Here is a 25,490-nt window from a genome sequence, read left to right on the forward strand (position 1 = left end):
GCTTTTACAGTATTATTTCATAATACTCCTTTTACTGTACGCACTTTACTTTACTATAAGTATTTCAATTGTGGCAATTCATTTCTCTTGCATGAGAAAGAAGACTACTCAATAAATAATACCTTTTATTGAAAACGCCCGTCTCTCTATTTCTCTGCACTCTGGTGAAACTAAGTATGCACAATTGACTGAGTGAAATAGCTGTCTATTGTTTTTACACGACTCTAGAGATACACTCTTATTCTGAGGGAGCAAGGTTGTCATGTTTTATGATTGTCAGAAGCTAATCCCTTCTTATCTATCCAGGGAAGTTAACTCCTCCTTGTTTATTCGAGAACGTTTCTAGTTACCTCTGAGCTAGCTGGCAAAACTAATTAAGTCTAATATAGTCAGTAGAGACCTAGATGACCTCAGTCCTACGTCTACACTGCTGTTTATATTATTCCAATGCGCAGAGCCTATTGGGAATATAGGAACTACACTACACATGCAGTATCATTATACGCAGATGATGTGCTCTTTTACATCTGCGATATCACGTCGGATCTCACCCCAATACTTAACACTCTAATGGACTTTGAAGTGGTAGTGGGCCTAAAAGTAAACTGGGCTAAGTCCACAATATACCAGCTCTCTAACAATCTCCCCCCCAGAAAATACAAATGGGCAGCATAGACATATCATGGAGCGCTCAGGCCATACGGTACTTAGGAATATGGCTGTATCACACACCGCAAGACATGTATGAGGGAAACCATCACAGAGCACTATCCAGGATCTGATCCTCTGTGAACTTCTGGAAGGATCTCCCTCTGGCTCCCATTGAGAAGATCGCCGTGGCTAAGATGATACTGGTCCCATGACTGCTAAATTATTTTACTAACCTCCCAGTGGTCCCCCACCCCTTTTTCCGAGAACTGAATACCCTCCTTGGCACTCTTATCTGGGGAACAGGATGCAGGTGAATTGCACTTGCCAAACTACAATTACCTATGGACCAAGGAGGCCAGGTTGCCCCTTCCTTTGAGGCATACTTCCTCGCGGCTCAGCTACAATGGTTGTCACGGTGGACAGCAGGACGCCCTGGAGGAAACTCTCACAAACACGGGATGAATACCAGCCCCTACCATACATAGCATGCTGTTACCTGGAGCTGGACCAATACAAGAGTGCCCGCTCCAGGTAATAGTGGCATGCATATGCATGAAGCGGGTACATAGAATGAACCGCACTGCCCCCATGTACTCCCCTTTACAAGCACTGGTGGGCTTCCCCAAAGGCGGTGCCCACTACACAGAGCGTGCACTGAGTGTGTGGACTGAACACTCAATCACGGAGATGGCTCCCTATATGTGAACGGGCAATTGCAGACATTTGTAGGACTTGCAGCGGATACAGACCTCCCAAGGGATACTTCCTCATACATGGGCAGCTACTAGATGATTGCAGTTGAGTTTGGCACACAATAGACACAGAGCTGCCCACTCACCAAGTCTTACACGCAATCCTGCAGATGGGCTCTGGACGACATCTAGTGACATGGCTGTACAAGGCGGTGTGAGCGCTGAACACAGTCACCCTCACCCCGCTCCACGAGAAATGGGAAACAGATCAAAAGGCCACTCCATGACAAAGAATGGGAATGAGCACACGAATTTGCCAAAAAAGTGTCCCGCAACAACCGCTTCAAAAATATCCAATATCACATGCTGCACCGCGCCTACCTGATGCCCTAAAAACTCCAACGTTACTACCCAAACATACACTTAACTTGTTCTAGATGCCCAGAACCCAATGCATTCTTTCTCCACATGTTTTGGGACTGCCCGACGCTCCTAACATATTGGACCACAATACATGCCACCTTACTAGCATTAACAGGGCTTACAGACATTAATACAAGGGAGGCCTCTACGCTAGGTATAACCAAGTGTCGAAAACACCAAAAAGTGGAGACACGATTTGCATCCCTAGTGATCCTAAGAGAAGCATAGCAATGCACTGGAGGGCATCTGGGGACCACCGCTGGCGGCCTGTAGAGGGGCATTTAACTATAGGGGAGCTTCAGAGGAGGAGGCGCTCAGGTCAGAAGATATTAAAGGCACCCGCAAACACCACATATCCATGTAGTGGGCGACATTACTTCACGCCTTTAAACAGGAAGCGGGCGACGTGCCACCGGCGCAGGACACCCCGCCCCCTAAGTGAGAGCTACGTCAAGGAAGGGCCCAGTACAATCCCCCCCCCCGCAGCCCCCCCTCGCAGAAGTGGATATAAAGCAAGGCTCGGCCCCAAGCCAAACACGACCAGTAACCAGCACACTCCGCTTTGACACTACCACCCCATTCTTGGATCCACACAGTTCAGAGATCAAAACCGGCCAATTAGCCCACGGGCCACCATTATAATGCGGTATCTCATATACAGTCAATCCCAGTTATAGTTACCCTTGTTGAAGAGTTATGTTCCTCACTAACACAATAAGAGGTGTACCCCAACACCAGCATCGCAGATCAACACAGAGGTCATAGTACGTCGAACAGACAATGGCTTGAGATCTCACACATTGTAGTAGCACGTTCCCCTCAGTAGTAGAGATGTGTGGCACGTTATAATTAAGGTTCCTGTTTTCCGTTTTTACTGATTTTTCGAGATAAATACTGACAGAAAATCATTTATTTTCTTGTCTGTATTTATATTTAAATGTGGATAAAAACGGAAATTTAGTGCTTTTTGAGTGATTCTAAATACACTTTGCCATGACTGTCAGGCCAATAACTGCGTGGATTGATATGTAAGGGGGTTAAAATAAATGAATTTTAGTAAAGAGGCTTAAACAGCAGTAGATATGCACAAGGCTGTTACTGAAATGTGCATATTTTCATATAAGTGCATCGATGTTTCTACTGCATTTGTTCCTATCACTAAAACCTGGCAGGCATTCAAGCGTGACTGCATATTTATTGGTTAAATAAATGCGGAAATACCAGTTTCAGCTTAATATTTTTTCACAAAACCAATAATGAACATGGACAAATACAGATACAGTTGACAAAAAATAAATATGGATAAATACAGACGGAAATGTAAAAAAAATATATACCATAAAACCGGGAGCCCTAATTATAATCCATGTCAATACTTATTGCTGACACAACCGAATACCGGATGACATGCTGGAAAATGTACGGTGTATAACCAATGCTCATATACGATGTATGTATTCTGCGCATTAATAAAATGCCAATAAAAATGAATTTACAACCAAAAAAATGAATATCAGTGTCGTGCCAAAAAAGCACTTACAAGCGACACAGTACAGAATGTGCCATTATGCATGGGTGCAATTTTACATCATGGATCTCAGAAGGTTGTAATCATGTTATGTTTTATTAGTGTTCTGAAGCAGCAAACAACAATAAACTAGATATTATCACAAATGTGAAAAGAACTTTTAAAAGTTAATTTACTTATTGTAAATCACATGCATATTCTTCACATATTAATGGGTAGCTGACCATCTTAATGGATGGAATTGGCAACATTGTGTATGCAAGCATGGTTGGTATTTGTAAATAAAGGCCGTTTTTCAACAAATAAAATTATTTCCTCATATAATGTGAAAATGCTATGTTGCTGAAAATGAGTTCAGTGAATGATGTCTTACAATTGCTGCTTTATGTGTCTCTCTGTCTCTCCAGGCAACATTTAGATATGCTAATCATTATGACATGTGTTCTTTCAGAAAGCTGGTGCTTGGCAATACATCAAACACAGGGTAGGGTTGGCAAAGCTTGTGTTTGATGCTGCTCAAGGCTCAGTGTTTGAGGATGGACATGGGCCAGTTCTCCCCTACCTTTAACAAATGTGCAGGCTGATTTACACTACTTCTGCAAAACGGAAAATGTTGCAGCAACCTAAAAGACACACTGTTGTGAGTGTGTCGGCACATTGTTAAGCACAGAATGACAATGGTCTGGACAAGCAGAGCATGTGTATGGTGAACAATGGTACACAAAAACAGTGAATGAAATACATTGGTTAGATAATTTAGAATTGTACAATAAAGCAACTGTGTCTACATTTACATATATTAGTAAACAATGTTTTTACAGTCTCAAAGGGGTAGATATTCATTATGTATGAATTTGTTGTATTAGGTGAGCTTTCCATTTTAGCGTTAGGGCATGGCCGGAAGATCTCCCCCGCAGGAGCTTTAACCTGCCCTGAAGTACACATACATCCTACTGTTCCTCTCTTTATCCCCTTGGCCGCGGCGGTAATTCCGCTGTGGTGCTAGGGGGAAACGGAGGGGTCGCGCGGCGCCACCATGCTAGTGACAGAACCACTCCTTCACGAGCCACAGGCGCGCTGTGCTCATGACGGACGGGTTCCGTCACGGCCCCGCCCGCTCATCAATTCACCCGTGCAGGCGCGGAATTGATGCCGGGTAGGCGGCGCGGCCACGGCGCGGCGGAACCACACCATCATGAGCACAGTGCGCCCATGGCTCATGACGGAGTGGTTCCGTCACTAGCACGGAACGGGTTAATCACAGAAATGGAGTAAAAAAACAGCAGACCTCCTTCATTCACCAGTTCATCCTCCTTTCTGCCTGAAAGCACATATTCAAAGTTGCCACGTGCTTGTGTTTTGTACAGTGGGACTATGCCCTGCCCGCCTTCAGTCACCATCGGGATCCTGTCAGGACTGGAACAGGTAACGAAGGCGGGTGGATAGCCTTGATGAAGTAAGTCTTCTCTCTGCACTCGGGTCGGGCATAGTCCCACACGGCCCCTTCTCTATTGGGTACCCTGCCCACACTCGATGTCTCATGCGCCGCATTTGGCTCAACAGTGTGTGACTTTACTGACTATATGAGTCCGCCGCCTCCGGGATCCATTACAGCTACCCAATTCACATAGCTGGTGTAAGACGTCTCTATACCTCTTGCCATTTTTTTCACTTGCATTATAAAGTGTGCATTTATTATGCATGTATTGATTACGCATGCACACGCATTAAGGCTAATCCCTTTCTCAACCAGTAATTCTAGGTCTTTTTTACCGCTTGTTGCCATTAAAAAGTTGAGAGTAACGGTATCAAAAATGAGCATATCGGGGGGCGTGGCCGAGACAGCGATGTGAACAGTCGCGTCTCGTGCGAGCTCCGTTGCCCCGCTGCCTACTTGAGCCTGTTTCAGCGGATACCGGGGGGTTTCTGTCCCTGGGGACCCTCCAACCATTGCTGGCACTGCCAACGATCTCTTCTGGTGGCATTCCGCGGCTGGGCAAGTTCGTGTTGACGGCGACCGGAGCCCCGGGCCCGCCGCAATCGGCTCCCTGGCCGCCATCTTGACTGGGGGTCCGCTGCCGAGACGTCCTGGCCGGCTCCTGCGGAGTGGACCTGCGTGGCGGTCCGAGTGCGGCATCGGAGCCTCCCTGACCTCACCTGAGGCCATACTTCCCTGGCGGACCTGCCTGTTGCCGCTCTAAACACCGAGGCGACTGGAGCTGAAGCCCCGGGCCCGCCGCGATCGGCTCCCTGGCCGCCATCTTGACTGAAGGTCTGCTGCCGAGACGTCCTGGCCGGCTCCTGCGGAGTGGACCTGCGGGGCGGTCCGAGTGCGGCATCGGAGCTTCCCTGACCCCACCTGAGGCCATACTCCCCTGGCGGACCTGCCTGCTGCCGCCCTACGCACCGAGGCGACTGGAGCTGGAGCCGGGCTACCCCCGGCGGGGAACGCGGCGGCTGCCTGGACGCCGCACACACGCGAGGCCCCGGCTTTGGCGGGAGCGGCGGGCCTGGGCTGCGGAGATCGTCGGAGGCCCCCTGCTTGAGATACCACCGACGCGGGACACCCCGGTGAGCAGCAGCGCGCCATCCCCCCTCCCCCTGTCTCTTCCTGGAGGGGCCCGGCGTTGGTGAGGCCCGGGCGCGGGTCTGCCCGCCGCTTACCTCCCCTGGCTGACCCCCGGCGGCGGCGCTCCTGGAGGCAGGGGGCCGGCTCCCTGGCGCAGGTGGCCCCCGCTTGCGTGCCCCCTGCTGCCCTGGACATCCCGGCGGGCTGAGGGGCTGACCGGGGCCCACGCGTGGGTGAGACCAGCCTTGGAGGACCCCGGCACTGCAGGATCCAACCACACACCGATCCGCCCCTGAGGCCTTGCTGAGCCTAGCGACCTATCATCGGGGCAGCCCCCTGCCTGGCTTGCGGAGACTCCGGGGGGCCCCCGCCATAGCCAACACCGGCGCCAACACCGGCTACCCCTGCCTTGGGCCTGCTGTTGCTGGGACACTCAAGGGGACCCTCCTGGTCGCTCGCGGGCCACGACTGGGGGGGCCACCTGAACGTTGTGCTGGGAGCAGACCCTTCACCAGGTGAGAGCGGGTGGTCGCATCCCGCTCCAAGCTATCGGGGACCTTCCGCCTGTGAGCCCTGAGCCCTGAGACACCTGTTGCGGACGGCTCCCTACCTGCACACTGCCCTGCCTGCCCAGAGGACCCATCCCCTCCCTGCACCAGCAGCACTCCAGCACCCTGGCCTTCAGCAGTATGTTCTGACCCTGCCTCGGGCTTGTAGAGCCTACACCCCCCATCGCCATCTTCTACCACGTGGCCTTGCCCCCTGAACGAGCGGCTCGGGCTACTCGACTCTACCCCGCCAAGGTACGAGGGATACGCGCATCAGCTGCCCCTGCCCTCCGCAATCCCTCGACGCCCTACGTGGACCATGACCCGCGGCAAGGGGAACAAACCGGAACCCCCACCAACGACAACAAGGGGTACATCAGTGGCCTCCATGTGGGGCAAGACGGGCTCGCCGTCCTCTTCTGGGGGCCCCGCATCGGCAGGGGGGAAACCCCCGCCGCCGGCCGACTCTCCACCGGTGACCCAGGCCTTCATGTCCTCCTTCATGGCCGATTTGAAGACGGAAATTGGGTCCCTCCGGACGGAGGTCCATACATGCGTCAAAGAACTGCGCAGGGAAGTCACCGACCTTGGCGACCGGGTCGACGGCCTGGAAAAGACGGTCGACTCCCGCACCGAGGACCTGGAGCAGATCTGGCAGAGAGTGGCGACCCTTGAAGAGAAACATATACAGCTCCAGATCAAGCAGGAGGACCTGGAAAACAGGGGGCGCCGCAACAACCTCCGCATCCGGGGTGTGCCACTCGGAGAAGAGGGGACTGATACCATGGCCTACGTGGCCCTACTCCTGCAAGCGGTGTGGGGTGAGGAAGACGCCCCCCCGCCGCGCCTCGACCGCGCACACCGAGTCTTTGGAGCGGGAGGTAAAGCGGGCCTCCTGCCCGACATCGTCACCAGACTCCATTACTTCACCGAGAAGGAGGCCATCTTGAAGGCGGCTAGGGACAACCCGGACCTGCGGTATGAGGGCCACAAGATCCAGATTTTCCAGGACTTAGCCCCAACCACACTCCATAGAAGGAAGGTCTTCCGCCCGGTCACCGAGAGACTCCGGGCCCTCAACATCTCCTACCAGTGGGGCCATCCTTTTGCGCTCATCTTCAGGTGGGAGGGCAAACGCAGGGCCCTCAGGTCCTATCGTGAAGCGGCACAACTGCTAGGCATGCCGGAATCCCCGGACCACAGCCCGACTCGCCCCCCCCACTCGGAGAAGGCACCTCCGCGTTCAGAATGGTCCACTGTGCGCAAACGTCGACGGTCGCCCCCGGTGGACGCACTATCTACCTCACAGACCAAGCAGGACATCATAGCGCACATCCGCTCTCTTGAGGGCGATCGCGAGGAGCAGACCTCCCAGCCTGTCGCCTCTGGCTCTGAAGGTGGGGGTCGCCCCTCGACCCCGGAAGGCAGCTAACCATCGCTCCGGTGACCCGAACTGCTCTAAACACGCCCTTCCCCCCTGGACACTTTGGTCTGTCCTCCTGCACTATGGTGATTTAACCCCACTGTTCTTGGGGGTAGGGCCCCCCCTTCTCACTAGTGGGGTTCTAACGGGCTGGACGATGCCCCCTACCTTTACCAAGCCATGAGCCGCACCACTGAGCCCCAGCGCTCTATAGGCATCTGCATAGACCATGTACACCCCACGGCTCGACACCCCCCCGGACTACCTTGAGGCAGCGGGGTGCACGGACTCTGAGACGACTCAACTTCATTCCATCTACCCGCATCTTCACCCCCCCCCTTTGTCCTGTAGGAAGTGACATTCCTGAGTTCATCCAAACCCTCGGGTAGAGGATGTCCGGTACCTGGGACATTGTGTATTGGCCCTGTTGGCCTGTTCTGGTTCTGTCTCTTCCCTGTGCCTCCTCTCTTTTTTCTCTCTTTCCTTCTCCTACTTCTCCTTCACGCTGCCCTCTCTTACTACTCTCCCCCTGCGCTTACGGAGGGGCGGCATGGTGGGTCCTGCGGGGGTTGGCGCGCTGGGGGCGAGACGAGGATGCCGCTGCTCTCTCTGCGGGGGTGTCTGCTAAGCTGGGACCTGCGCGACTTCACTCCCCCTTAGTGCTATGACAGCGAACATTCCTACACCCCTGAAGGTCCTCTCCCTCAACGTCAAAGGGCTCAACTCCCCCAATAAGCGGAAGCAAATATGGCGCTACCTCCTACACCACTCCCCTGACATTATCCTCCTCCAGGAGACACACCTTCTCAGGGGGGACATCAAACGCATGGCGCACCCTAGATACCCCACACAGTTCTGGGCATCCTCTGACACCAAGACAGCGGGGGTGGCAATTCTCTGCAGGGCTGGCATCCGGCGGGGACCCGTGAAACCCTTCAGGAGCGCTGACGGGCGGTTCCTCCGAGCCTCGGTACAGATGGGCTGTGCGCGGTTCACTCTAGGCTGTGTGTATGCGCCCAACCAGTCGCAGGACAAATACCTCCAGGCACTTCTGCGGGATCAGTTCCCACCGGGCGAGGCCAATGTGATCTTGGGCGGAGATTTCAACCTTGTTTGGGACCCGGAGCTAGACCGTGCGGGAGCCCCCTTCAACGGTGCGGGAGCGATGTCCTCTACCCTTAGGACGCAACTTATCGACCTGGGACTCGTGCATGTGTGGCGCTATCACAACCCGGGGACCCGGGATTACTCCTTCTACTCGCACTCCCACCGGACGTACTCCCGGATCGACTACCTCTTCACTTCCCTTGAATTAGCCCGCGACTCCTTAGCAGCCGCTATATCCGACATTTCCCTGTCGGATCACGCCCATGTGGAACTCCTGCTCCAGGATCCCCTGGCCCGCGCCACTTGTGAACGCAGGTGGGTGCTCCCGCCGAGGGTCCTTCGGGACCCAGACGACGCCGCTAGCATCCGTGACGCCATAGACTCGTATTTCGCCGTCAACGACACCCCCGACCTGCCCTTCCACACGGTCTGGGATGCCTTCAAGGCCACCATTCGGGGCCACATCACCTCCCTGGCAGTGGCACGGCGGAAGGAAGCGTTCAAGGTGGAGACCGACCTGGCTTCCGAGATCAAACTGGCAGAGGCCCGGGACCGGGACACCCCCTCGCGGGCGTCAAAGAGGACTCTCGCCAACCTCAGGGGGCAACTCCGCACCTTGCGCACCAACAAGGCGGAGCACTCCCTGCTAGCGCTCAAGCAGCGGTACTACGAGGGGGGGGACAAGGTAGGTCGCCTACTAGCCGGCAGGCTGAGGGCGCGTGCCGCTCGGGCCCACATCGCCAATGTCAAGCGGCAGGATGGCACTAGTGTCACCTCTGAGAGGGCCAAGCAGGCTGCCTTTGTCGATTACTACTCCTCTCTGTATGCTGAGGAGCCCACCTCTGCGGAGGCACGGGAGGCCGTCCTCGCGGACTTCGAGGGGTCTCCACTGTCCCCGGCGTGCGCAGCCTCGTTGGAGGGTCCTCTGCTGGAGGAGGAAATAACGGAAGCTGTCAAGGACCTCCCTGTGGGGAAAACCCCGGGGCCGGACGGCCTGCCGTTGGCCTTCTATAGACTGTTCCTGACCCAGCTCCGCCCGCATTTGCTGCGGCTCTACGGCTCCTTCTCTGACGACACTGGACCGTCCCCCGATATGGGTCTGGCGGAAATAGCCCTGATCCCCAAGCCCGGGAAGGATCCCGGCCTCTGCGCCTCCTACCGCCCCATCGCCCTCCTTAACACCGATCTCAAGATCTACACTAAGATCCTGGCCAAACGGCTGGACCCGCTCATGCCGGGATTGGTGAACCCGGACCAGGTGGGATTTATTCGAGATCGACAGGGGGCCGACAATGTCCGCAGGCTGGCGCACTTGGTGGGAAAGGTGCACCATTGGAAAATCCCGGCCTGCCTCCTCTCCCTGGACGCGGAAAAGGCCTTCGACCGGGTCGACTGGACCTTCCTGCGGGCGGTTCTCAAGAAACTGGGTCTTGGCCCTACCATGATCTCCAGGTGCATGGCCCCTTACCTCGGACCACAGGCCAGAATTCGGGTCAATGGCCAACTGACGCCGCCGCTTTCAATCCACAGGGGAACACGACAGGGATGCCCGCTCTCGCCGCTCCTGTTCGCTTTAGCGGTAGAACCGCTGGCGGAGCTGATTAGACGCGCTCCTGACATTCACGGTATCCCCCACGGGGGACGCACCAACAAGGTAGCGTTATTCGCGGACGATCTGATCCTTACCCTTACGAACCCTCGGATCTCCCTCCCAGCGGTGCACGACGCCCTCTCACTGTTTGAGCAGGCGTCCGGCCTTAAAATTAATCACACCAAATCTTGGGCTCTCAACCTCACCATCCCCGAGGAGGAGGTTTCCTTCCTGAAGGAGATCGCACCCTACCGCTGGGCGGATGACCACATTACATACCTGGGTCTGGACATCACGCCTCACCTCGACTCGTGGTCCTCCAGAAACTGGGCCTCTTGCCGCAAAGAAGTCCTGGCAGACCTGCGGAAATGGAAGCCCCTGATGATATCCTGGCTGGGGCGGCTCAATGCGGTCAAGATGTCGGTCCTTCCCCGCATTCTCTATGTTTTCCAGTGCCTCCCCACTCCGATCCCGATCCACTGCATCAGGAACCTCCAGCGCGACCTCACGTCCTTCATATGGGGAGGTAAGCGGCCTCGTTTTTCGCAAAAAGTCCTCATGGAACCGAGAGACAGGGGTGGCCTCGCCTGCCCGAATCTCCTCCACTACTATTGGGCGGCGCATCTCCGGTTCGTGATTGAATGGGGTGCACGCGAAAGCGACAAACACTGGTTCCACATGGACCGAGTGGTCACGGGGCGCACCATATGGGACTTGCCCTGGTTACCGCGGGTAGCGCGCTCCAGGAGTGCGTATATGGCGGTCCCCACGAGGACGGTGCTTGAGGTATGGGACCGAGTGGCAGTGTCCAAGGGTTTAACCACGTTCCCCTCTCCGCATTCCCCCATTGCTGGTAACCCGCACTTTCCCCCTGCTGCCCGGACCCGAGCCTTCGAGAGCTGGACGCAAGGAGACTGCAGGGTTGCAGGGGATCTCTTTCTTGGTGGATCCCCTAAATCATGGCTGGACTGCAGGGAAGAATTTAACCTCCCCCTAACCGCTGGCTTACAATATGCGCAGCTGCGCCATTGGATCTCGGGAGACGACATGTCTCAGGCTGCCTCCAGGGAGTATACTCCATTTGAGAAGCTGGCACGCTCCCTCGGGGGACTGAAACGGCTTATCTCCCAAATTTACAATATCCTGCAGCACCCTCTCACCCCTCCCGCGCATCCCTACCAGAGGCAGTGGCAGACGGCGACTGGCACTGAACTCACGCCATCTCAATGGTCTAGGCTCTGGAGTGACATTCCCAAAACCTACCGCAGTATCCCACAGAGGGAAAACGCGTACAAGATGCTAACGCAATGGTACTACACCCCCCTGCGTCTCAACAAAATGTTCCCCGCCTCCTCACCGCTGTGCTGGAGGTGTAGCACTGCGACTGGTGACTTCATACACATCTGGTGGTCGTGCCCTGCCCTGGCTGTCTTTTGGAAGGAGGTCCTTAGTCACATTAAGAAGGTGTTGGGTTTTCCCCTCCCTGAGGAGGTTTGCACACTCCTGCTGGGCGTCCGACCCCCCACACTCAGAGCACTCACGCTCAGCGATTGGATCCTCACCCTCCACATGTTAGGCGCTGCCAAGCAACTCATTGCTCTGTACTGGAAGCGGGCTGAGGCACCGCCGATAGCTTCCTGGTTCGTGCGCCTCTGGCAGGTCCTGACCATGGAGCTGCTCACGGCGCGGATACAATCAAGGGGGGTGCGATTCAAGGCAGTGTGGGAACCCCTCGTGCGTCACCTGTGCTCCATCAGCTATGCCCGCCACATGCCCCCCAGGCTCCGCGCTCTGCAATTGTTCGAGGACGCCCTCATTCCTGCTGACCCAAGCAGACTAGGCCCTTAGTTGCCCCCCCCAGTGCTGGTTTGCGCTCTACGCCTCTTGTAGGCGACCGTAGCTATGCCCCCCTAGCCCCTCTCCGCCACACCACTGCTCTTCTACTTCCGACTTTTTCTTCTTTCTTGCTTGCCACTCTGGCTTCCGCCCCCCTTTGGGACAGTTTGGCCCCTGTTGGGCCTTTGAAAATGTGACACCACTGCTCTCCCCCCCATACGCGCCCCCCCCGTACAGCGGCGCGTTGCCAGCGCATGACCACCTTCTGCTATATTTTCCCCTAAGGAATATCAAAAAAAGGGAGTGAAGAGGTGGTGCAACTCGGCACCGCGGTGGGCTAATCCTCCTCTTATGAAAGCATGAATAATCAACAAAGACCACCTGAAAAAAATATATTCAGTACATATTCCGATGTTGTTGGAATATACTCAGTGTGTTAAAATACCCCTCACACACCAAAAGGGCCCTTGGTGTCATGCTTCATCATCGGGGTCTTCCCGCCCCCGCTGCGGGACGGGGCAGTGCTGCGACAAGCGGCTACGCCGGAGCACCTTTTTATTGTGAGTGCTATGTGAGTGATGATGGAGTGAGTGTCAGTGGGGTCAGGAGTGATAAACAGTGAAATTAAAAGATACCAGGCCTGGTGTTTAGAAAAAATTATTTAATAGGCACTGGCTGGTATCGTTAAAAGGGGTGAGGCGGAGGGCAAGAACGGGTTACTAGTCTTGCTCTCCTGTGTGGGTCAACATGTTTCGGGGCGACATGCCCCTTCGTCAGGACCGGGTATATAGATCCCCCTGTCACTCACTAATGCGCTCCCACAGATAGAGAGTGTTATGTTTGATCAATGTGTATAGATAGACTTTATAGATACACGTGAAAAAGCTAGGTCAGTAATACTGATGATATAAGCCTGAAAGGATAAGAACACAGGATTTAGAAAGAGCGCGGATCCCAATGCGCTTTTCTAGTGAGTACCTGTAAGGAAAGAAAATACACAAAAGGGAAAGAAACACACTTATAGGCTGTTACATGCCACGCCAAAGATTTCTTGGGGGGACCAGGTTTTGCCGAATATGGAAAGAAAAATATATAGAAGGGGAGAAATACATTCATGGGCTTTTGCATGGCACGCCAAGGATTTCAAGGGGGGGCCAGGTTGCAAAATATGGTGATAATGGGAAGGAATAGACACACATGTATACACACACAACAATATAAAGCATCAGAAACTAGCAGTAAGATGCCTATTCAACTTAGATACATACTTTTTGAATGAGGAGACAATGCCCCATGAGCCAAGCTGGGCGAAGGGTACAGAGGGTCCAACTGTGGGAAGGAATGGAGAAAAGGCAGAGATAGTATCGCCAGGACCTAGATTAGCTACTTACACTAAATAGATTAGAGTAGTGTATTCCAGGTCAGGTCTATCGGCTGTGCCGTACTTACTCAACCCCCACACCTCAGTGCTTCCTCCTTCGTCAGTGGCTTCCGTGGTAATGGTAAGCCTGGGCGGGGAGGGTCTTTTTATAGTCTGGCAGAGGCTTGTTGATTGAGCCCTGATTGATTAACTCGAAACCGCTGTGAGCGTTCGGTCGAGTAGTTAGGGCTGGTGACTAGAGCGGCCATTGTTAAATGTCCGAGGTCGGCTGGGCGGAGGTAGATTTTTAGGGGTAATTGCAAGGATCTGAATGTCTTGTTCTCAAGTTAGGTAGCGGTAGGCATAAGGTGTCGATAAGTGGGTAGGATACACCCTTGGTCCGCGCAGATGAGTGTATCAGCGTCTGTGCCGATACAGGACCGCATGCGCGGTGATGCTCAGTGTTGAGTATTCACTCGGCGCATGCGCGTTGGTGCTTCGTTTAGAGTCTGTCTCCGCGCATGCGCGGGAGAGAGGCGTTTCTTCGCGCTGCTCGATCAGGATCCATGGGAGATCCCTTGTATTGTTCACAAGCAGGGGGAGTGGGACCTCTGAGCTGCTTAAGAAACGCCACATTAAAGACAAACTAAGCTTTGTTATTATTATAGTAGAACAAGGGGAAAATATCTGTATTTTTGTCTATGCAGGCGCTATTCTACAAAAGTTAAAATACATATTTACAAATCATGTTCCACTGTGCCAGTCTACAGGTTATTAAGTTGGTTGTAAAATGGAGCCGCTCTTATTTGGTAGCAGCTGTTCAGAGGGAATATCTCTGATTTCTCGTTTTTGCAGACGTTATAGCACACAATAAAGAAAATATACATATTTACAAGTCATGTTGACCTGCACCAGCTCGCAGGTAACTGAGATTGCTGAAAGGAGAGAATGGTGTTGTGTTTTAAAGTGACACTGTATTCAAGTCCCGAACTGTGACCAGGCGTTTATTTGGTAACTAGATTTCCCAAAACCCATGTTTGCACACAGGCGAGGTAAGAACCTGAAGGATCTGCTGGTCCACACGAGACCGAAACAACTCACTAACGAGGGACCCTCAACTATCTCAACTATTGGCGGGCACCACCCGTGTGGCTCATGCACATCTTGTCAGTACACAAGAAAAAGTCGGAATATAACTTTTTCCAACCAGTCTACATGGGAACAACGTTCCTTTACTAACTGCAACAGCCGGAACTTGGTCTATCTGATCACTTGCCCATGCAAGAAAGAGTATATTGGCATGACCACAAGGCCGGTCAAAATACGAATGGGCGAACATCGTAGCAACGTACGTTGCAAAAAAACTACCACAAGAATGGCAACCCACTATGCCACAATGGGTCACAGTGTAGATGACCTGAAATGGACAGTCATAGAAGCCTATGGGAATGACAAGGACCTTCTTGCGAAAGAGCAACGTTGGGTCTACCGCTTGGGCACCCACCTAACAGGATTAAATGATGATATTCCCTGGTCGCAATTTAAGGCATGATCCAACCAGGTACCAAATAAACGCCTGGTCACAGTTCGGGACTTGAATACAGTGTCACTTTAAAACACAACACCATTCTCTCCTTTCAGCAATCTCAGTTACCTGCGAGCTGGTGCAGGTCAACATGACTTGTAAATATGTATATTTTCTTTATTGTGTGCTATAACGTCTGCAAAAACGAGAAATCAGAGATATTCCCTCTGAACAGCTGCTACCAAATAAGAGCGGCTCCATTTTACAACCAACTTAATAACCTGTAGACTGGCACAGTGGAACATGATTTGTAAATATGTATTTTAACTTTTGTAGAATAGCGCCTGCATAGACAAAAATACAGATATTTTCCCCTTGTTCTACTATAATAATAACAAAGCTTAGTTTGTCTTTAATGTGGCGTTTCTTAAGCAGCTCAGAGGTCCCACTCCCCCTGCTTGTGAACAATACAAGGGATCTCCCATGGATCCTGATCGAGCAGCGCGAAGAAACGCCTCTCTCCCGCGCATGCGCGGAGACAGACTCTAAACGAAGCACCAACGCGCATGCGCCGAGTGAATACTCAACACTGAGCATCACCGCGCATGCGGTCCTGTATCGGCACAGACGCTGATACACTCATCTGCGCGGACCAAGGGTGTATCCTACCCACTTATCGACACCTTATGCCTACCGCTACCTAACTTGAGAACAAGACATTCAGATCCTTGCAATTACCCCTAAAAATCTACCTCCGCCCAGCCGACCTCGGACATTTAACAATGGCCGCTCTAGTCACCAGCCCTAACTACTCGACCGAACGCTCACAGCGGTTTCGAGTTAATCAATCAGGGCTCAATCAACAAGCCTCTGCCAGACTATAAAAAGACCCTCCCCGCCCAGGCTTACCATTACCACGGAAGCCACTGACGAAGGAGGAAGCACTGAGGTGTGGGGGTTGAGTAAGTACGGCACAGCCGATAGACCTGACCTGGAATACACTACTCTAATCTATTTAGTGTAAGTAGCTAATCTAGGTCCTGGCGATACTATCTCTGCCTTTTCTCCATTCCTTCCCACAGTTGGACCCTCTGTACCCTTCGCCCAGCTTGGCTCATGGGGCATTGTCTCCTCATTCAAAAAGTATGTATCTAAGTTGAATAGGCATCTTACTGCTAGTTTCTGATGCTTTATATTGTTGTGTGTGTATACATGTGTGTCTATTCCTTCCCATTATCACCATATTTTGCAACCTGGCCCCCCCTTGAAATCCTTGGCGTGCCATGCAAAAGCCCATGAATGTATTTCTCCCCTTCTATATATTTTTCTTTCCATATTCGGCAAAACCTGGTCCCCCCAAGAAATCTTTGGCGTGGCATGTAACAGCCTATAAGTGTGTTTCTTTCCCTTTTGTGTATTTTCTTTCCTTACAGGTACTCACTAGAAAAGCGCATTGGGATCCGCGCTCTTTCTAAATCCTGTGTTCTTATCCTTTCAGGCTTATATCATCAGTATTACTGACCTAGCTTTTTCACGTGTATCTATAAAGTCTATCTATACACATTGATCAAACATAACACTCTCTATCTGTGGGAGCGCATTAGTGAGTGACAGGGGGATCTATATACCCGGTCCTGACGAAGGGGCATGTCGCCCCGAAACATGTTGACCCACACAGGAGAGCAAGACTAGTAACCCGTTCTTGCCCTCCGCCTCACCCCTTTTAACGATACCAGCCAGTGCCTATTAAATAATTTTTTCTAAACACCAGGCCTGGTATCTTTTAATTTCACTGTTTATCACTCCTGACCCCACTGACACTCACTCCATCATCACTCACATAGCACTCACAATAAAAAGGTGCTCCGGCGTAGCCGCTTGTCGCAGCACTGCCCCGTCCCGCAGCGGGGGCGGGAAGACCCCGATGATGAAGCATGACACCAAGGGCCCTTTTGGTGTGTGAGGGGTATTTTAACACACTGAGTATATTCCAACAACATCGGAATATGTACTGAATATTTTTTTCAGGTGGTCTTTGTTGATTATTCATATTTTCCCCTAAGCCACGCGGCCGGCCCCCCCGGGGGTTGTAGGCAGGGCGCTGTGTTAAGGATCTCATCTCCCCTGGTCAACTACATCTACAGACTTGCATATGCGCGGCCGGCCTCGATAAGGGGTTGTAGGCTTATCGCTGTGTTCACAATAAAAACAGATTTGAACAAAAATGAGCATATCATGATTCAAGCTTCGACCACAAGGCATGGGTCAAAGCCAGCATGGTTTTACATGTATGCTTGCATTAATAACAATGAACAAATGTGCATACACCATGGGGTCGATTCCGATCCGGTAAAATGCGCTCCGAATCGTCGTACGGAGCGTTTTTTCCCCGTACGAATCGTACCCGTAAACGTCCCGTACGTACGACGAAGTACGATCCGTACCAGGAGCCGAACTCCGTACGAGTCGTACAGGACTCCGTACGACTCAAATCTCCGTACGAGTCTCACTCGGAACCCGCTGTACACGACATCACTACTGTTCGTGGCTGGTTTTTACGACCCAGCAAGTACGATTCGTGTCGGGTACGCACCGTACGATCCTTTTCCTACGGGAGCCGAAAACAGTCGTAAACGCAGAGTTCGCGCCGAAACAGGTACGGAACGCCCCCCCCCGGGTACGGCACGTACCCCGCATGATCGCAGGGGTACGCGCCGTACCCCTGTGATCATGCGGGGTACGTGCCGTACACCCAGCGTACATGGGGTACGCACCGTACCCCATGTACGGTGGGTGTACGGCACGTACCCCATGTACGCTGGGTGTACGGCACGTACCCCGCATGATCACAGGGGTACGGCGCGTACCCCTGCGATCATGGGGGGTACGCGCCGTACGGTGTGTAGGTGATCGTGCGCTTTTCCGTACGAATCGACGTGTACCGTACGAATCGCGACCGGGTTGGACGATCGGGATCGGAATCGTCCGGTCGTACGGCGTCCGTACGAGTCGTACGGAAACGGCTCCGGATACGAATCGTACGGACGGGGATTTTACCGGATCACAATCGACCCCCATGTGTATATTGTATGTCTTATGTCCATGTGTGAATGACTGTTTTTGATGAATCCAGAGATTGACTCACAGATTGCACTTGAATATAGTCGCAAGCACATCACCAAAAATCGGACAAGGTAACTACCAAGCAACAGTCACAATGATGTTTCTTTAAGTGTTTTGTATGTCCTTTTATGTTGTGCTTTGTCTTCCAGATTTTATCCAGACGGTGGGGTCCGTAAGTACGGCTACACCACTGTATGCACAGCACACCTTAGCGTGTGTGCTGACAAATTCACGTGGCTATATTCCCTTTTGCCACGTCACATTTCACGTTTTTATGGTCCGGAAGAAAGCCTCGTTATTGTAGACGAGGCTGAAACATGTCGACCAGTTAAAGGAGATAACACAGACCAATTTTTCATCTTTGCAATATCCCCGCCCTGTTTTTAACCATGTCCTAGGACCCCAGGAATAAACACTATCAGTGGGGGATCCTAGAGACATTTTTAATATCACCACTTTGAGCTCACTTCAGACCCAAAAGCCATACCCACTCCGCTGTAATTTAGGCGTCGAGGCACAGCTGGGTTGCACTCGGAAGCCCAGCTGAGAACCCAATGATGAAGCATGCCACCAACTAAGTTGGTGGGTGAGGGTTCTTCTTACAAACCAATTGGATTTTTTGTGTTTCCAATGTATGATATTGAGTCATCCTGGTATATGGTTTCATTAGTGGGTCCATCCACGTTGTTCTTTATTAGTGAAAAGCAGGGGGAAAGGATGGACCCCCTTGTTCTTCCTAGCTCTCTTCTTGTTGCCCTTATATAATACAGTTAATCAGTATACAGTATATTTATAAAACCAATAGATATTAATAGGAATCTTGGTAATCAAACAGTGTTAAACATTTGCAACACAGGTAACATTGGCCCGGATTTAGACAATGCGGCATTCCTCGTACTGTAAAGGTTCTTTCGCTCTAATTAGGGAATAATCTGTGAGGCATTTGTATCTGGACCTGCGTGGGCTTGATTTCTCGTTAGGCGGCTATGCGGTAGAGAGACAAAATATCGAAATTAAAATATCGATATACAATAATATCGATGTTTTCATTTCGATGGTATAGAATATCGATGTGCAATAATATCGATAGACAGAATATTGATATTAAGGTATGTATGTTACTAATATCGAAATTTTGTTTCATGTTATGTATTTTATTATGTTGTTTATATGTTTATGACACGTGATTATGCAGCTGATTACATTTAGATGGCTGAGAGCGAACATTTATTATCACCGATTTACTAAATAGGTCATCGACACGAGGAGGGGGAGCAGAGTACGAGTGTGTCAGTGAGGAACATCATAGAAAAAGAGAAAATTAATGGAGTTCGTTTGACCTTAAAGGCTTAACAGCACATATCACGGTAAGCGCGTAGGAGAGCTGCTTTTCATATATAGGGCACTAACAGGTCTCGGGGGTGAATAGAAAGCCAGGAACTAGCCAACAAACGCAGATGCCAGTTTTTTAGAGAAGGGGGCGTGCATTCAGTTCAGTTTAGGCACTCTGAATTAACAGGGTTAATGAATGAGCAACATACTATAAAGAAAATTAGTAATTTTGGTGTAAAGTTGAAATAAATGTAAAATAAGGATGTGGCCAGCTAAGCAAGTGTTTTACAAGTATTGTCATGGAATTGATCAAGATTATTTATTTGCTTGTACTGCAGGAACCCCTGACGAAGGGAATCTTTCCCGAAATGCATTGGGTGATTTTAATAAAAGCGTGATATGTGGAAACAGTTATTCTCCTGCGTTTTTATGAAGAGAGAGGAAATGAGAATGAGTAAAATGGATTGAAGAAAACCAGATGAACAAATAGATGAATATTATTGGATAAAAAAGCGGAATCAATGAAGAGTTAATGATGAGTTTAATTCATTGGACTCATTTAAATAGGTTGTGCAGCCAAATGGGAACCGGAAAGTGGTGACCTTGTGTTCATAAGTAATTTTTATCCCCATGCTAGCCAACGCTTTCCCTACTGTTGCACCCTCTGGAGTGGGAATAGTAATTTTTACCCCTACGCTATCCAACGCTTTCCCTACTGTTGCACCCTCTGGAGTGGGAATACTAAGTTTTACCCCTACGCTATCCAACGCTTTCCCTACTGTTGCACCCTTTGGAGTGGGAATAGTAATTTTTACCCCTACGCTATCCAACGCTTTTCCTACTGTTGCACCCTCTGGAGTGGGAATAGTAATTTTTACCCCTACGCTATCCAACGCTTTCCCTACTGTTGCACCCTTTGGAGTGAGAATAGTAATTTTTACCCCTACGCTATCCAACGTTTTCCCTACTGTTGCACCCTCTGGAGTGGGAATAGTAATTTTTACCCCTACACTATCCAACGCTTTCCCTACTGTTGCACCCTTTGGAGTGGGAATAGTAATTTTTACCCCTACGCTATCCAACGCTTTCCCTACTGTTACACTCTCTGGAGTGGGAATAGTAATTTTTACCCCTACGCTATCCAATGCTTTTCCTACTGTTGCACCCTCTGAAGTGGGAATAGTCATTTTTACCCCTATGCTATCCAACGCTTTCCCTACTGTTGCACCCTTTGGAGTGGGAATAGTAATTTTTACCCCTACGCTATCCAACGCTTTCCCTACTGTTGCACCCTTTGGAGTGGGAATAGTAATTTTTACCCCTACGCTATCCAACGCTTTCCCTACTGTTGCACCCTCTAGAGTGGGAATAGTAATTTTTGCCACTACGCTAACCTACGCTTTCCATACTGTTGCACCCTTTGGAGTGGGAATAGTAATTTTTACCCCTACGCTATCCAACGCTTTCCCTACTGTTGCACCCTCTGGAGTGGGAATAGTAATTTTTACCCCTACGCTATCCACGGCTTTCCCTACTGTTGCACTCTGGAGTGGGAATAGTAAGTTTTTACCCCTACGCTATCCAACGCTTTCCCTACTGTTGCACTCTCTGGAGTGGGAATAGTAATTTTTGCCCCTACGCTATCCAACGCTTTTCCTACTGTTGCAATATGTGGAGTAAGTATATATATTAATTTATATGTAGAGTTTTTAATTTATTTTAAATGTATAAGTAATAGTTATTATTTTTTAAATATGTTTTAATGTTTATATTTATAATTTGTTACATTATATGTATTTTTAACTTATTTTTATATTATTATTAATACATTTAAAAAACGATATTTTTAACTTCGATATTTTTATACTACGATATTTTTTTCTCGATATTTTTGTACTTACCTTTATGTAGATAGAACTCCGATATTTTTGATGTCGATATTTTTGTGTCGATATTTTTGTGTGTCTATATTCTGTCTGTCGATATTATGTCATAGATTCAGCTATGCGTTTCAGAGGGTCACAGGCAATCTCGCTCTGCTACTTGAACTCGTTACAAAAAAGCCTGTTACTGCTGGAATGAGTCAGACAGCGTGAAGCAATCCATCCCGCTGGAAGCCCACGCAGGTCACGATACAAATGCCACACAGAGTTTGCCCTAATTAGAGCGAAAGAACCTTTACAGTACGAGGAACACCGCCCTCCCCCAGTAGCTGGCTTTCCACTGCTATACTAAGAACTGACGTCCGAATCCTGAGGAGAACCCTACAATCGCGATGGGTTCGAAACGCGTTGACTTCTATGAGTATGGGGCATTCCAATCAGGGGTGTGCCACAAGGGAATTAGTTTAATTCTCTCCCTTGCCAGGCAACACCCATAAAAACGTGTAACCCCATCTCTGGCTCACAGGCAGGACGTATAATAGTAACCTCCATAAAAAGAGAATGTCTACCTAGTGCTTATTTACAGAATTAGGACTGGTCAAACAGTACTGTATTCACACATTTTTTGTATGAATTTTCTTATTTGTATGTCTTTCTGTCACTATTGCACAAACCTTCAGTGTTGTATATATTGTACTTGAGTAATTGTTCAAATGAATATTGTGGGTCACTGTTTTAATCACATGTTATCCATTTCACGACGTGCACAATTGAATGTAATTGTTTCTTTATACAGAATATCAAAAAAATGAGCTGAATAAAGCCGAGGCGCCCTCTAATTGATGGTTTAGGTTGCCCATCCAATCTATGGTATTAGTCTTCCTGGACACTTTGTTTTGCTTACATACCTTAGTAGATATGGTGCTTTCCTACTATTTCCCTCTCACGCAACGCAGCGCAGCGCAGCAACTTTAGATGCTGCTCTGCATTATATGAGAGTTTTGTAAATTTATGATAAAAAGTTGAATTTCAGAGCCAACAGCACGGCTGCGATTTAGCCCCGTTGGTGTTTTAAGGTTCTTTCTTTCCTGTTTTTTCTCAATCCTATGTACTGTAGTTACTTTCTTTGCTTGTATCTTTAAAAACATACAAGGATGTACAAGTACCAGGCGCATTTCTATTGTTTTTGGAAAGGAAGGAGGTGATAGAGACATTCAACTACCCACCGTTGAAGAAGATTTCAGCAGAAAAGTTTTGGTATACTTACATTTTTCGTTATTAACAAAAGATCTTAATGTGTGGTCTGATGCTGCTCAAAGTGACATCAAAGAAAACCTGATCATCATGTGCCTTAAACAAGTAACAGAGATAATTAGTCCATTAGTCCTAAAAAAAGCCAAAAAATACAGCAAAAAAACCAGCGCAGAAAACGAAAAATGAAAACTTACTTCAACCAGGTAGAAAAACAATGTAAAACCGAGCATTGTCATAAAATGTCCAGAATTAATGGTGATGAGTTCATTCTAAAGTATGATCAAAGAAATTTGAAAAAGGCTTCAAAATTGTAAACAACTCACACGTGGTAGAAGAAACAGGATAAATACTGAAACACAGAGCACACTAGAATGAATCATATTAAACACTCGAATCAATTATTAAACAAAAAAATATTAAACATGCGCGAGAAGAAAAGTGAACGGCTCAAAAAATGTTAGGTGAAAGAATCAACCTGACTATTATTCCAAGCAGAAATGTTAGCTTTCCACTGTGTCGACTGACACCATAGATTACTGCAGTTGCAAAGGACGTCCAGAAGAGGACAGCACAGACTCTTCAATCTACTTTCTGACAGCGAATGCCTGGGAAATTATCAATGCGAAACCTAAAAAGCAAAATTTAAAGGCAATTCACGTTGACGAACTACCAGATCTTTTCTATTGCGTGTAAAAAAAAAGGGAAATCTATCAGTTAATTCAGAGCACCAGCTGCCTCCTTGCAATGGCGAAGCAACGGCGTCAAGACGTCAAGTGACCTGAGGCGAACAAATAAAAGCAAGCATTGGCAAAGCCAAGAGTTCTCCTCTCGCCCTGGGAGAGCTTTTGACTCTGGCAATCGGGTGGGGTGGCTAATGGGGGAGGAGGGGCGGTTTGCAGAGAAGGTGGGGTGAGAGGAAGAATGAAAGTACAGTAGAGAGGGAAATGGGAAATGAGACAATGGGAAGGAGGGAAAAGGGGAGAAGGAAGAACGAGACAGCAATGATGTTAGGGGAGAAATGGAGGGAGAGCTTGGAGTGTATCAAAGAAAGTGAAATTATAGGGTAAAGAAAGCATTAGAGTGTGGCGTTGGAAGAAGGCAAAAAAAACAGACAGGAGTCTTTGATAAATGCAACACAGTTATACTTCTGCATATTTCTTTCAGAGCGATTAAAGCTCGCCAACTGCTCCATTTCCTCGTACCACTGAATAGGAATAAGTTCTGGCTTAAACTGTTTAAGACCTCCAAACCTGCGAATATCACACAATCCTTATTCTTTATTCATAATAGAGTTGTTATTGCGCCCCTTCTTTTGCATAAATTCAATCACGCTGTCACATCATCTTGTTGGTCATGTCTTAATGCTGAAGACTCCTTAATACATTTACTGTTTTACTGTCCTAAGGTTCATACTTTTTGGAAAGCTATATGGTCAGAATGTACCTTGATGTTTTCGTATAAGATTCAATTTAATATTCGTAATATATTTTAGGTACTATGTCTCCTGACTTAGATCAAATTACCTCCAAATCTATTTTATTAGATCTCTTTCTTGCTGTAGCTTTTAAAGTTAAATTATCCTGCTGGAAAGACAATTCCAAATTATCTTTCTTACTTTGGTGGAATTTAATATGTGATGAACATAGAATTGCTTCTGTCCCTCAATCTTCTATTTACTTACAAATGAAATCTGACGTATTATGGTTACCTTTCACCTCTTTTCTATCATCATCTTCTTAATCGATACAGTTTCTTACGCTTTAAGCTTCCTACTTTTTCTTCTTTCCTTACTTTCCTTTTCTTTTTCTTCCTTTCTTTTCTTTCTTCTTTCTCTATCCCCATTCATCTTTTCTTCCATTCTTTCTTTCTAAAAACTACAAGTTTTTTGTCTATCTAATATAGTTCCATATCTTATTTACAGCTATTATTATTCATATACATTTACTATATTTTATCTACTGTTTTATTATATATTCTTATCTTTTCATACTCCGTGTTATGGAATTCTACTTTAAGAGTGATAACATATTTTATTATCTTTATCTACTCTGTATTCAATTTATGATTGCTATTTTTTTATATACTTGTATTCTTATTTCTATATCAATTGATGAATGTACATCTTTATTCCTGTGTTCTTCATCTTTAATAAAAAATTATTTAACAAAAAGCTCGCCAACTGCAAAAGCAAGTCAGAGCAACCTGCCTCCTTCAGTCACGCTTGTGAATGAGGTGAGAGAGACAAGACGTGTGAAAACCGGAGACATCTCACTACCGGCCCATATAAGGAAGTGGCAGCAGCAGCAGAGCTATAGAACATTTAGAAACGCTGCCAGTGTTGTCCAGGGTCGACACAGAGGGCACTTTGCTATCGAATGAGCTGTGTTGGTTTACAACAGAATATATTCCGCTGTTGTGGTGTTGCTTAAAGAAGTATGTGGTCCATGAAAGACGTGCTTGTGTTCAAATTTGCAGTAAAAATTCAGGGCTTTTATCATGCCTACAAGACCAGGAAAAGGTTCCAAAAGTTGAAGCGCGCCATCACGAGAATCCAGGCTAATGTGAGGATGAGGCAAGGGCTGCATAGTTACAGAACTCAAAAGAAAGACATTACCATTGAAAGAAGTGCATCATGCAGTATAAAG

Source organism: Lissotriton helveticus, chromosome 12 (assembly GCF_964261635.1).
Source record: "Lissotriton helveticus chromosome 12, aLisHel1.1, whole genome shotgun sequence".
In the NCBI taxonomy this organism is placed as follows: domain Eukaryota; kingdom Metazoa; phylum Chordata; class Amphibia; order Caudata; family Salamandridae; genus Lissotriton; species Lissotriton helveticus.